The sequence below is a fragment of the Bubalus kerabau genome, chromosome 3 (assembly GCF_029407905.1).
Source record: "Bubalus kerabau isolate K-KA32 ecotype Philippines breed swamp buffalo chromosome 3, PCC_UOA_SB_1v2, whole genome shotgun sequence".
NCBI classification, from domain to species: domain Eukaryota; kingdom Metazoa; phylum Chordata; class Mammalia; order Artiodactyla; family Bovidae; genus Bubalus; species Bubalus kerabau.
In genome coordinates, this window is record NC_073626.1 from 25,514,490 (window position 1) to 25,527,440 (window position 12,951).

At 38.3% G+C, this 12,951-nt stretch overlaps 1 non-coding gene across 1 annotated transcript; it reads left to right on the plus strand.

Annotated features, from left to right (window-relative positions):
* Positions 1–4,382: 4,382 nt before the first annotated feature.
* TRNAS-GGA (transfer RNA serine (anticodon GGA)) lies at positions 4,383–4,454 on the plus strand. The gene has a single exon. It is a non-coding gene; the product is annotated as a tRNA-Ser (tRNA).
* The last annotated feature ends 8,497 nt before the right edge of the window (positions 4,455–12,951 follow it).

Here is a 12,951-nt window from a genome sequence, read left to right on the forward strand (position 1 = left end):
AACATCTAATTTCCTTAAAGCACAAAAACTTTCATGGCATTATTAAGCCCCATTAAAGAATCACATATTGTTTTGTAGTTTTGTTACAGTTTTAAAATCACAATTTCCTACTAATTAGCAAACTTTTGGATATGGAAGGGAAAAAGGCAAAAGGAGACATCATAACATTAATGTTGGACACAGGAGCAGCCAAATTCAGCAAAAACATACATACAGCTAAATTGAAATGATTTGGAGTGGAGAAGTGGAAAGAACTTACCTCTGGCTCTCACATCTTTTTCTATAATAAAAAAGAAATAAATGAAGTCTAAAAATCTTGAATATAGCTTTTTCTTGAGTACAAAATAATTACAATAGCTACTGATAATTGGTTGATTAACATGTGCCTAGGCATTGTTCCTATTTGGAACCAGTTTGTTGTTCCATGTCCAGTTCTAAATGTTTGCTTCCTGACCTGCATATAGATTTCTCAAGAGGCAGGTCAGGTGGTCTGGTATTCCCATCTCTTTCAGAATTTTTCAGTTTATTGTGATCCGCACAGTCAAAGGCTTTGGCATAGTCAATAAAGCAGAAATAGATGTTTTTCTGGAACTCTCTTGCTTTTTCCATGATCCAGCGGATGTTGGCAATTTGATCTCTGGTTCCTCTGCCTTACATCATGAGAAATGCTGGACTGGAAGAAACACAAGCTGGAATCAAGATTGCCGGGAGAAATATCAATAACCTCAGATATGCAGATGACACCACCCTTATGGCAGAAAGTGAAAAGGAACTAAAAAGCCTCTTGATGGTCCCATCTGGGCATCTGGTCCCATCACTTCATGGGAAATAGATGGGGAAACAGTGGAAACAGTGTCAGACTTTATTTTTTTGGGCTCCAAAATCACTGCAGATGGTGACTGCAGCCATGAAATTAAAAGACGATTACTCCTTGGAAGGAAAGTTATGACCAACCTAGATAGCATATTCAAAAGCAGAGACATTACTTTGCCAGCAAAGGTCTGTCTAGTCAAGGCTATGGTTTTTCCAGTGGTCATGTATGGATGTGAGAGTTGGACTGTGAAGAAGGCTGAGCGCTGAAGAATTGATGCCTTTGAACTGTGGTGTTGGAGAAGACTCTTGAGAGTCCCTTGGACTGCAAGGAGATCCAACCAGTCCATCCTGAAGGAGATCAGCCCTAGGATTTCTTTGGAAGGAATGAAGCTCAAGCTGAAACTCCAGTACTTTGGCCACCTCATGTGAAGAGTTGACTCATTGGAAAAGACTCTGATGCTGGGAGAGATTGGGGGCAGGAGGAGAAGGGGACGACAGAGGATGAGATGGCTGGATGGCATCACTGACTCGATGGACATGAGTCTGGGTGAACTCCGGGAGTTGGTGATGGACAGGGAGGCCTGGCGTGCTGCGATTCATGGGGTCACAAAGAGTTGGACACGACTGAGCGACTGAACTGAACTGAACTGAGGCATTGTTCCAGTTGATTAAACTATTTTAATTTTCACTGAAATCCCATGAGGTGGCTATAATTGTTACCTTCATTTTATCAATGAAAGAACTAGCAGGAATAGGTTAAGTAAACCGTTCAAGACCAGGCACTTCAGTGGTCAAGTCTGCATTTATACTTAAACATCAAAACCCCAGAGCCCATAGTTCTATGGTCTTTTATGTGTATATTATTTTGGGTCTTTAAGTTCCATGTTGGCTGCTTTGGCACTATAATCCAACACAGAAAAATCTCTTAAACATTAATTCTTTCACTTTTTTATACATGATCTTCTATGTTTATAATTGAAACTTTTGAAGTTGGCTTTCCTAAAGTTTAGTCTAGAATATCTGACAATTTTTGGTTGTTTATCATCAGTTATCACAAAATCTAAGCTTATGTGGACCATTAGTTTTTAAACATATTTTTTCTTATTGATACAACTCCTTTTGTTAGTATGAATTGGGTCGATGGTAATTCTATGTGCTGCTTCTATTCATTAAGATAAATTATAGTCATTGATTCTTTTGCATTTTGCTGTTTCCTTTCCCCACCTAATTTTTATTTTTTAGGATTTCTGTCTTCATCTTATTTGTAATATTAATCCTAATTGATTCTATTTCATTAATTTTGTAATTTCAGAAGAAACATGTGTGTGTGCTAATTCGTTTCAGTAGTGTCTGACTCTTTGCGACCCTATGAACTGTAGTCCACCAGGCTCCTCTGTCCATGGCATTCTCCAGAATACTGCAGTGGGTTGCCATGCCCTTCTCCAGGGGATCTTCCCAACCAAGTGATGGATGGAATCCAGTCTCTTCTGTCTCTTCCATTGGCGGATGGGTTCTTTACCACTGGTGTAACCTGGGAAGCCCCAGAAGAAACATAAGTATAGTCTATTCTTTTATTCTCTTTACTTGTTCAGACTCTAAACTAAATTTTTGGATCCTGTGTGTAAGATTTAGAAGATTTAGCAAGGTGTTTAAAAAAATTATCCTTCATTGAATTTCTCTATTTTTAATTCTCAGCTCTGACTCATTTTTATCTCTAGTAAGAACGTTCTTCTTTGTTGCTGGTAAGTCCGTTGACTTGATTGAATGATAATGTACTTCTATGTTTATTTTTTTGACTTGGTTTTAGTTTCAAAATAATTGGCAGCAACAATAAAGTTCTTGATTTCTGCTCCACTGTAAAATAGCAATCACAGAACGTAATAATGTCCTGTGCGTGCAGCAACAGACTATTGTCAGTAGAATTATAAGATACTGTACTTACTAAGAGGTGGTGAGGTTTTTGCTAAAATAAAAGCACAAACAATTATTGTTATTATTTTTAAACTATTAAGTATACAATGTATATCCCTGTAAATGTTCATTAAGGGAGTCTTATAAAATAATATTCAAAAAGCTCAAAGACTTCTACATCAGTTAATTTGATGCTGTGAGTCCTAGCAAGGTGGTCCTTTATGAGAATGTAAGATACACAGTCTTGGGGCTGGAAAGTACCTTAATTCTTAGGTTTTGTGCTATTATATCATAACATATTCTTTTAAAAATTGAAGTACAGCTGACTTACAGTACTATATTACCTTCAGATGTACAATATAGTGATTCAATATTTTTATAGATTATGTTCCATTTAAAGTTATTGCAAAATAATGACTGTATTTCCCTGAGCTGTACAGTATATCATTGTAGCTTATATATTTTATACATAATAGTTTGTGTTTCTTAATCTCATACCTCTATCTAACCTCTTCCCTGTTTCTTCTCCCTACTGATAACCACAGGTTTGTGAGTGGTTACCACTCTCTGTATCCGTGAGTCTTTTTCAGTGTTGTTATAGTTATTCATTTGCTTTATTTTTTAGATTCCACATATGAGTGATAACATAGAATATTTGTCTTCTTCTGTCTGACTTATTTCACTACACATAATACTCTCTATGTCCATCCATGTTGTTGCAAATGCAGAATTTCACTCTTTTTTAAATAACTAAATAATATTCCATTGTACATATATACTACATCTGCTTTATTCACTCATCTGCTGATGAGCACTTGGGTATAGCTTCCATATTTTGGCTACTGTAAATATCTGAACATGGGAGTACATCTGTCTTTTTGCTTAATCTCTAGTTTTTAGATGAAGTGGACCATAGTCTATTTACCCACCTGCAGTGGGTCTATAAAATTCCTGCCAACTAGGAAATTTATGCTTGAGAGTCTTCATTAAAGAGGAGCCCATTCCTTTGTGCATCCTTATATAGTCATGTCCAGCATGGTGACTACAGTTAATAATAATATATTGTATATTTGAAAGTTGCTAGGAGAGTAGATCTTAAAAGCTTTCAACACAAGAAACAAATGTAACAATGTATGGTGATGGATGTTAACTAGACTTATTGTGTTCATTTCATGATATCTATGAATATTGAATCATTATGCTATACACTTGAAACCAATAGAATGTTGTATGTTAATTATATCAGTAAAAAACTACAGGGATAACTTTCAGGCTAGTATTTAAATTAAAAGACATAACAGTTGAGGAAAAGGAAAACTTACCAATTGGTTCAGCAAATCCTGATTCAGAGAAAAAACATTTGTCAGTTCTAATTACAAAGTCACGTGTTATCATGTTAACAACAAATTCTATGGTATTTGGATTGTCTTTTAGATTTTAGCTATGGTATTTACTTAGTTATAAATATATTTCTAGAAATTGTGTTCTTTTCTTTTGTTTTATGTCCTTAGTAATGCCCAAATTGGGGACCCACTGCCTCAAAAAACTAAAAATAGAGCTACCACATGACTCAGCAATACCACTCTTGGGACCCAGCAATCTGACTAAAACACACAAATCATTTTGAAGACTTGCTATGCACCTTTAAATCTGGGACTTCCCTGGTGGCTCAGAGGTTAAAGCGTCTGCCTGGAATGCAGGAGACCCAGGTTCCATCCCTGGGTTGGGAAGATCCCCTGAAGAAGGAAATGGCAACCCACTCCAGTACTCTTGCCTGGAGAATCCCATGGAGGGAGGAGCCTGGTAGGGTACAGTCCATGGAGGGAGGAGCCTGGTAGGCTACAGTCCATGGGGTTGCAAAGAGTCAGACACGAGTGAGCGATTTCACTCACTCATAAATCTAGAAACACATTGAAAATTTTTTAATAATAGCATCACTGATTTTCATTTATGCTCATGTAATACATATAAGAAATACATCATAGTAATTAATATTGGAATTCTTTTAGTGACACAAAAAGTAGCAGTATTAGTAGTAAGTCATTTCTGACTCTTTGCAATCCCATGGACTGTAGCCCTCTAGACTCCTCTGTCCATGGAATTCTCCAGGTAAGAATACTGGAGTGGGTTGCCATTCCTTTCTCCAGGGGATCTTCCCAACCCAGGAATTGAACCTGGGTCTCTTGCATCGCAGGCAGAGTCTTTACCACCTGAAGCTCCTTTTAGTGACAGTGGAGGCTTAATACTCCTCCAAATGTTTACTGTTTGAATTTTTCTCTTGGGCAAATTAATGGTACATGTTCTTCAACCATTTGTCAATAGAGAAACTATTGACCTAAACAGATGTTTCTGGTAGGTCAAACTTGTGCTAACTGTGGTATCATTTCTACTCCGTTACTTTGAAGAAATTGGATTATACAGCTGATGCTTCTGTTGTGTTCTAAGAGAAGACCCAATGTCTGGAGTTGCTGCTGCTGCTGCTGCTAAGTCGCTTCAGTTGTGTCTGACTCTGTGCAACCCCCTGGGATTCTCCAGGCAAGAACACTGGAGTTAGAGCTCCTTTATTCTGGTAGAAGGGCAAAGTGAATTATCTTCTTGGAGCCTATTTAGATATTGTTTTCTTGCCCATTGCAATCGGTTTATATCATTTTTGGACCTGTCAAGAAATCATACCACTTAATCGCCCTTCTTCTTATAGTTTTATTAATTTTCCTCATTTCCTTGTTTATACTTATGAACGTCACATTGGATGCAGTATCAAACACTGGTAATATTATTTCTCATAAAGAGTGTATATATATATATATATAAAATATATATATATACACTATACATATATAGTTAATTCTTAATCTTTCACAGCATCATCAATTATTCATCTGTATCACACAGAGAAAGGGTAGAGAAATATTAGCACTGAGGTTTTAGACCACTGACACTGTAATAGCCAATAGCCTATGGATTTTAGGATTTGAAAGGAACTTACTGATGGTTGATACAGGTGCTTTAAAACAGAAAGAAAAATAAAGACATAAGTAATGTGTAGTATATGAAAATATATCCAATCAAGAAATTTCTCTACGTGTGTGTGTTGAAACAAAACTGTCATTCATGTAATTTTCAGAGGGTGCTTCAAAAAGAAAAGTCAAGGGAATTTCAAAGTAGTTGAGATTCTTTGTGTTTCATGAAAGATCATTTTAATGTCTGATTAATCTCAGAAATCTTAGTGTTCTATTTGAAGGGCCTCTGTTGAGAGGTTATTTTTTGTATATTTTACTTTTCTTACCCAGAGCAAAGAACTATTAATATTAAAATCTTTTAGGAAAACAGTATGATGTTACAGTAAAGTTTTACCTATCTATTTTTTTCCATCATTGGACTCTTCTGTATAGATGTCATCTACATTTTGAAAGTATTTTTATTTGTTTTGTGGTATTTAGTCTTATAATGGATACTTTTAAACTTTTCTGAAAATTGTCAGTAATTTCTAAAGAAGGCTCACTAATGTGAGAGGAACATAGAAAGTGAAATAATAGCATTAGAACTTGCAAAGTTGATTTATGGCTATGAATGGAGTTATCTATCAAAATGTCTTCATGCATATGTTTTCCAGATACTAGCCACAGAAAAGTAACTTACTGGAAATTTTCTCAACAGTTCCAAACAAAACAAAACCAAGACCTACTATCTTAGGCTTACCTAAACTATTTCTTTTCATTGTTTTAATACTGAGCTTCCAAACCAGTTAGTTACCTTTTTTTGGAAGTCCTAGCAGAAACATAGTATATGCATTATTCTTGTATTCTCCTCTCCTCAATTTTCTATCTTTTTAAACAGTATAATGTGTATAAAATTTTAATTCTATGACTAGTTTCCTTTCCTACTTCCATTGTGTCATTAAAATATTAATATTTTTCTTTCTGTCCTAGTATGGACATGTAAATTTCTTTAAATAAACAAATCAGTTCTCTTGATATAACAATTTATTTGTCAGTTTATTCTTTATATAAGCCATTGAGGTTCATTCTAACTCTAACTTTTGATTTGAAAATGAAAAATCTGTTAGTAAAATCTTCTGTATCCAATAGTGGCCCAGTATATGCTAGTGTTATAAATAAGCTAATAAACTTACCAGTAGGTAGTATAGTTCTGCCTGAAATACAAAACAAGCCAGCATTAGCCCATACATGTAAACACATTTTTTGTTATGAATTTAGCTTTTATTCAAAATTAAATAAGCAAAACCAAAAATTTTAAGAAACTTTTTACAAATTACTTACATAAAACAGTTAAGAGGGACAGTCACAAGTCTGCAACAAATAATTGCAAAAGGATCTAGGGCAGCATGAATACAGACCATATCACAGCATAGTGACCTAACTGTGATATGAATAAGGCATAACTAACATTTGCACCAAGACCAGGATTAAAAAAAAACCCAAAAAGACATACTTTAAAAGCTTAGTTCTACATTAAGCTTCTTCTCTTCCCTCAGATCCTTAATGGGTTTCTATTATGTACTTTTTTTTTTTTAAACAAACACATCATGTCAGACTATAAATTACACAGATGGGCAGTTAATGTGAAAAGCACCCTCCCACAAAATGTACAAATGAACTGGTACTGAACTGAGTTCTCCATTTACCTTTATGTACTGCTGCTGCTGCTAAGTCACTTCAGTCGTGTGTGACTCTGTGCGACCCCATAGATGGCAGCCCACCAGGCTCCCTGTCCCTAGGATTCTCCAGGTAAGAACACTGGAGTGGGTTGCCATTTCCTTCTCCAGTGCATGAAAATGAAAAGTGAAAGTGAAGCTGCTCAGTCGTGTCCAACTCTTAGCCACCCCATGGACTACAGCCTACCAGGCTCCTCCATCCATGGGATTTTCCAGGCATGAGTACTGGAGTGGGTGGCCATTGCCTTTTCCACCTTTATTTGGTACTGTGCATCTATTCATAAAAACTTAAAACTGAAAATATGCTTTATAGCGTGAAAATATGGTTTACACTTAACCCTAAGCCATATTTTCACAGTTTTAAGTGTTTTATGAATAGATGCACAGTACCAAATCAGGTTTGCAGTTGTTCCTGAAAACTGGCTGTAGGTTCTGCATCCGATGCCCATTGGCTATTGGGATGCAAGTATTTACGTAAATAAGAAACTGTGTCTTAGTCAATGATCAAGACGGTTGAGCAAGAGTGGTATTTCCGACAAAGAGTGATACTCAATACCATAGCTTAAATACTTGTGCAAAGTAAGCATTCAGTTCAGTTCAGTTGCTCAGTCATGTCCGACTCTTTTCGACCCCATGAATCCCAGCATGCCAGGCCTCCCTGCCCATCACCAACTTCCAGAGTTCACTCACACTCACGTCCATTGAGTTAGTGATGCCATCCAGCCATCTCATCCTCTGTCGTCCCCTTCTCCTCCTGCCCCCAATCCCTCCCAGCATCAGAGTCTTTTCCAATGAGTCAACTCTTCACATGAGGTGGCCAAAGTACTGGAGTTTCAGCTTTAGCATCAGTCCTTCCAAAGAAATCCCAGGGCTGATCTCCTTCAGAATGGACTGGTTGGATCTCCTTGCAGTACAAGGGACTCTCAAGAGTCTTCTCCAACACCACAGTTCAAAAGCATCAATTCTTTGGCTCTCAGCCTTCTTCACAGTCCAACTCTCACATCCATACATGACCTCTGGAAAAACCATAGCCTTGACTAAACGGACCTTGGTTGGCAAAGTAATGTCTCTGTTTTTCAATATGCTATCTAGGTTGGTCATAACTTTCCTTCCAAGGAGTAAGCGTCTTTTAATTTCATGGCTGCAGTCACCATCTGCAGTGATTTTGGAGCCCCCAAAAATAAAGTCTGACACTGTTTCCACTGTTTCCCCATCTGTTTGCCATGAATTGATGGCACTGACTGCCATGATCTTCGTTTTCTGAATGTTGAGCTTTAAGCCAACTTTTTCACTCTCCAATTTCACTTTCATCAAGAGGCTTTTTAGTTCCTCTTCACTTTCTGCCATAAGGGTGGTGTCATCTGCATATCTGAGGTGATTGATATTTCTCCTGCAATCTGGATTCCAGCTTGTGCTTCTTCCAGCCTGGCATTTCGCATGATGTACTTTGCATATAAGTTAAATAAGCAGGGTGACAATATACAGCTTTGACGTACTCCTTTTCCTATTTGGAAGCAGTCTGTTGTTCCATGTCCAGTTCTAACTGTTGCTTCCTGACCTTCATATAGGTTTCTCAAGAGGCAGGTCAGCTGGTCTGGTATTCCCATCTCTTTCAGAATTTTCCACAGTTTATTGTGATCTACACAGTCAAAGGCTTTGGCATAGTCAAAAAAAGCAGAAATATATGTTTTTCTGGAACTCTCTTGCTTTTTCCATGATCCAGCGGATGTTGACAATTTGGTGTCTGGTTCCTCTGCCTTTTCTAAAACCACCTTGAACATCTGGAAGTTCACGGTTCACGTATTGCTGAAGCCTGGCTTGGAGAATTTTGAGCATTACTTTACTAGCATGTGAGGTGAGTGCAATTGTGTGGTAGGGCAGAGAAGTCTGAGGCAAATTCAATTTCCAAAAACTTGTATCACTACTGTTGTAAACTTGGGCAATAAATGACCCTTGGCAAGTACTGCTGTCTATGGCTTTTTATTTTTCTTTAAAAATTTTAAAGCCAGAGAAAATGCACTCATACTACTCCCACATGCAGACACACACACACACACACACACCACATACATACACACAGTTCTCATTTTGTTCAGAGTATGGTATATAGTTCAACTTCATTACAGTGTAGAGGTTTAACACACATTCAGGGTGTGTTTTTCTGTGCAAGTTCTTAGTGGTCCAAATCCTGGTTGAAGGTATTCGTTTGCAGAACCACATGACTCAGGAGGTTGAAGAAAAAGAAATGAACAGAACAACTAGTTTCCTTACATTTCTTAAACCAACACTGGATGTGCAAAGGCAGTGGACATCCTGGCCGTCACCCAGGCCAGATTAGGGTAATTTTAGAGGAGGATCGATACATTGTTTTTTTTAAATATTCTTTTCCATTATGGTTTATTATAGGATTATTTTTTTAAATTGGAGGATAATTGCTCTACAATGTTGTGTTCGTTTCTGCTGTACAGCAATGTGATCAGCTATAAGAATACATATATCCCCTTACTCTTGAGCCTCCCAAAGCTCAATTTAATACATGAAGCATTTTGCAGATTTTAGTGTTCTTTGTTGGAGAATATCTGTTGAAACCTCTATTCAGTTCAGTTCAGTCGCTCAGTCGTGTCCAACTCTTTGCGACCCCATGAACTGCAGCATGCCAGGCCTCCCTGTCCATCATCAACTCCCGGAGTTCACCCAGACTCACGTCCATCGAGTCAGTGATACCATCCAGCCATCTCATCCTCTGTCATCCCCTTCTCCTCCTGCCCCCAATCCCTCCCAGCATCAGAGTCTTTTCCAATGAGTCAACTCTTCACATGAGGTGGCCAAAGTACTGGAGTTTCAGCTTTAGCATCAGTCCTTCCAAAGAAATCCTAGGGCTGATCTCCTTTAGAATGGACTGGTTGGATCTCCTTGCAGTCCAAGGGACTCTCAAGAGTCTTCTCCAACACCACAGTTCAAAAGCATCAATTCTTTGGCTCTCAGCCTTCTTCACAGTCCAACTCTCACATCCATACATGACCACTGGAAAAACCATAGCCTTGACTAGACGAACCTTGGTTGGCAAAGTAATGTCTCTGCTTTTCAATATGCTGTCTAGGTTGGTCATAACTTTTCTTCCAAGGAGTAAGCATCTTTTAATTTCATGGCTGCAGTCACCATCTGCAGTGATTTTGGAGCCCCCAAAAATAAAGTCTGACACTATTTCCACTGTTTCCCCATCTGTTTGCCATGAATTGATGGCACTGACTGCCATGATCTTCGTTTTCTGAATGTTGAGCTTTAAGCCAACTTTTTCACTCTCCAATTTCACTTTCATCAAGAGGCTTTTTAGTTCCTCTTCACTTCTGCCATAAGGGTGGTGTCATCTGCATATCTGAGGTGATTGATATTTCTCCTGCAATCTGGATTCCAGCTTGTGCTTCTTCCAGTCCAGCGTTTCTCATGATGTACTCTGTATATAAGTTAAATAAGCAGGGTGACAATATACAGCCTTGATGTACTCCTTTTCCTATTTGGAACCAGTCTGTTGCTACATGTCCAGTTCTAACTGTTGCTTCCTGACCTACATACAGATTTCTCAAGAGGCAGATCAGGTGGTCTGGTATTCCCATCTCTTGAAGAATTTTCCACAGTTTATTGTGATCCACACAGTCAAAGGCTTTGGCATAGTCAATAAAGCAGAAATAGATGTTTTTCTGGAACTCTCTTGCTTTTTCCATGATCCAGCGGATGTTGGCAATTTGATCTCTGGTTCCTCTGCCTTTTCTAAAACCAGTTTGAACATCAGGAAGTTCACGGTTCACATATTGCTGAAGCCTGGCTTGGAGAATTTTGAGCATTACTTTACTAGCATGTGAGATGAGTGCAATTGTGCGGTAGTTTGCTCATTCTTTGGCATTGCCTTTCTTTGGGATTGGAATGAAAACTGACCTTTTCCAGTCCTGTTGCCACTGCTGAGTTTTCCAAATTTGCTGGTGTATTGAGTGCAGCACTTTCACAGCATCATCTTTCAGGATTTGGAATAGCTCAACTGGAATTCTATCACCTCCATTAGCTTTGTTCATAGTGATGCTTTCTAAGGTCCACTTGACTTCACATTCCAGGATGTCTGGCTCTAGGTGAGTGATCACACCATTGTGATTATCTGGGTCATGAAGATCTTTTTTGTACAGTTCTTCTGTGTATTCTTGCCACCTCTTCTTAATATCTTCTGCTTCTGTTAGGTCCATACCATTTCTGTCCTTTATCGAGCCCATCTATGCATGAAATGTTCCCTTGGTATCTCTAATTTTCTTGAAGAGATCTCTAGTCTTTCCCATTCTGTTGTTTTCCTCTATTGCTTTGCATTGATCGCTGAAGAAGGCTTTCTTATCTCTTCTTACTATTCTTTGGAACTCTGCATTCAGATGCTTATATCTTTCCTTTTCTCCTTTGCTTTTCGCTTCTCTTCTTTTCACAGCTATTTGTAAGGCCTCCTCAGACAGCCATTTTGCTTTTTTGCATTTCTTTTCCATGGGGATGGTCTTGATCTCTGTCTCCTGTACAATGTCATGAACCTCATTCCATAGTTCATCAGGAACTCTATCTATCAGATCTAGGCCCTTAAATCTATTTCTCACTTCCACTGTATAATCATAAGGGATTTGATTTAGGTCATACCTGAATGGTCTAGTGGTTTTCCCTACTTTCTTCAATTTAAGTCTGAATTTGGCAATAAGGAGTTCATGATCTGAGCCCCAGTCAGCTCCTGGTCTTGTTTTTGCTGACTGTATAGAGCTTCTCCATCTTTGGCTGCAAAGAGTATAATCAATCTGATTTTGGTGTTGACCATCTGGTGATGTCCACGTATAGAGTCTTCTCTTGTGTTGTTGGAAGAGGATGTTTGAAACCTCTGTAGAAGTGGGTAAATTCCTTTGGGTGGCTTTATGTTCCCAAATAGTATAGGCAGAAGATGGAAAAGCTTTTAAAAAAATAGTCAGTAGTTTAAGCAGTAGAGAAATTTCTCTTAACCAGTCTAGAGAAAGAAAAAATCTAGTTTGAGAAAAAAGAGGAAGGAGAAAGATAGGAACAAAAAAAGTACTGTAATAGCTTACATTTGCCTAAATTCTTTTGATCTCTGTGCCCTGGATGAGAAAGTGAGTGTAGAAATCAATTTACCAGCCTCTAGAAAGTTATTCTGAACAGAAGAGTGAAACTTCCAGACTTATGTCTTCATCTGTGAGAGTGCTTTAGAAAGTCTGTTGGTAAGTTCCCATTCAGCATTCACAATCTGTGGGCTTCTGTCTTCCCAGGGGACATGTTACCGAAGCTTCCAATGGTTGTTCGTGGTGCTAGTGGTAAAGAATTCTCCTGCTAATGCTGGAGACTTAAGAGATATGGGTTCGATCCCTGGGTCAGGAAGATCGCCTGGAGGAGGTGTGGCAACCCTCCCCCAGTATTTTTGCCTGGAGAATCCCATGGACTGGGGAGCTTGGTGGACTACAGTCCGTGGGTTGTGAGGAGTTGGACACAACTAAGGCGAACTAGCGTGCTCATGCTCATAGAATATT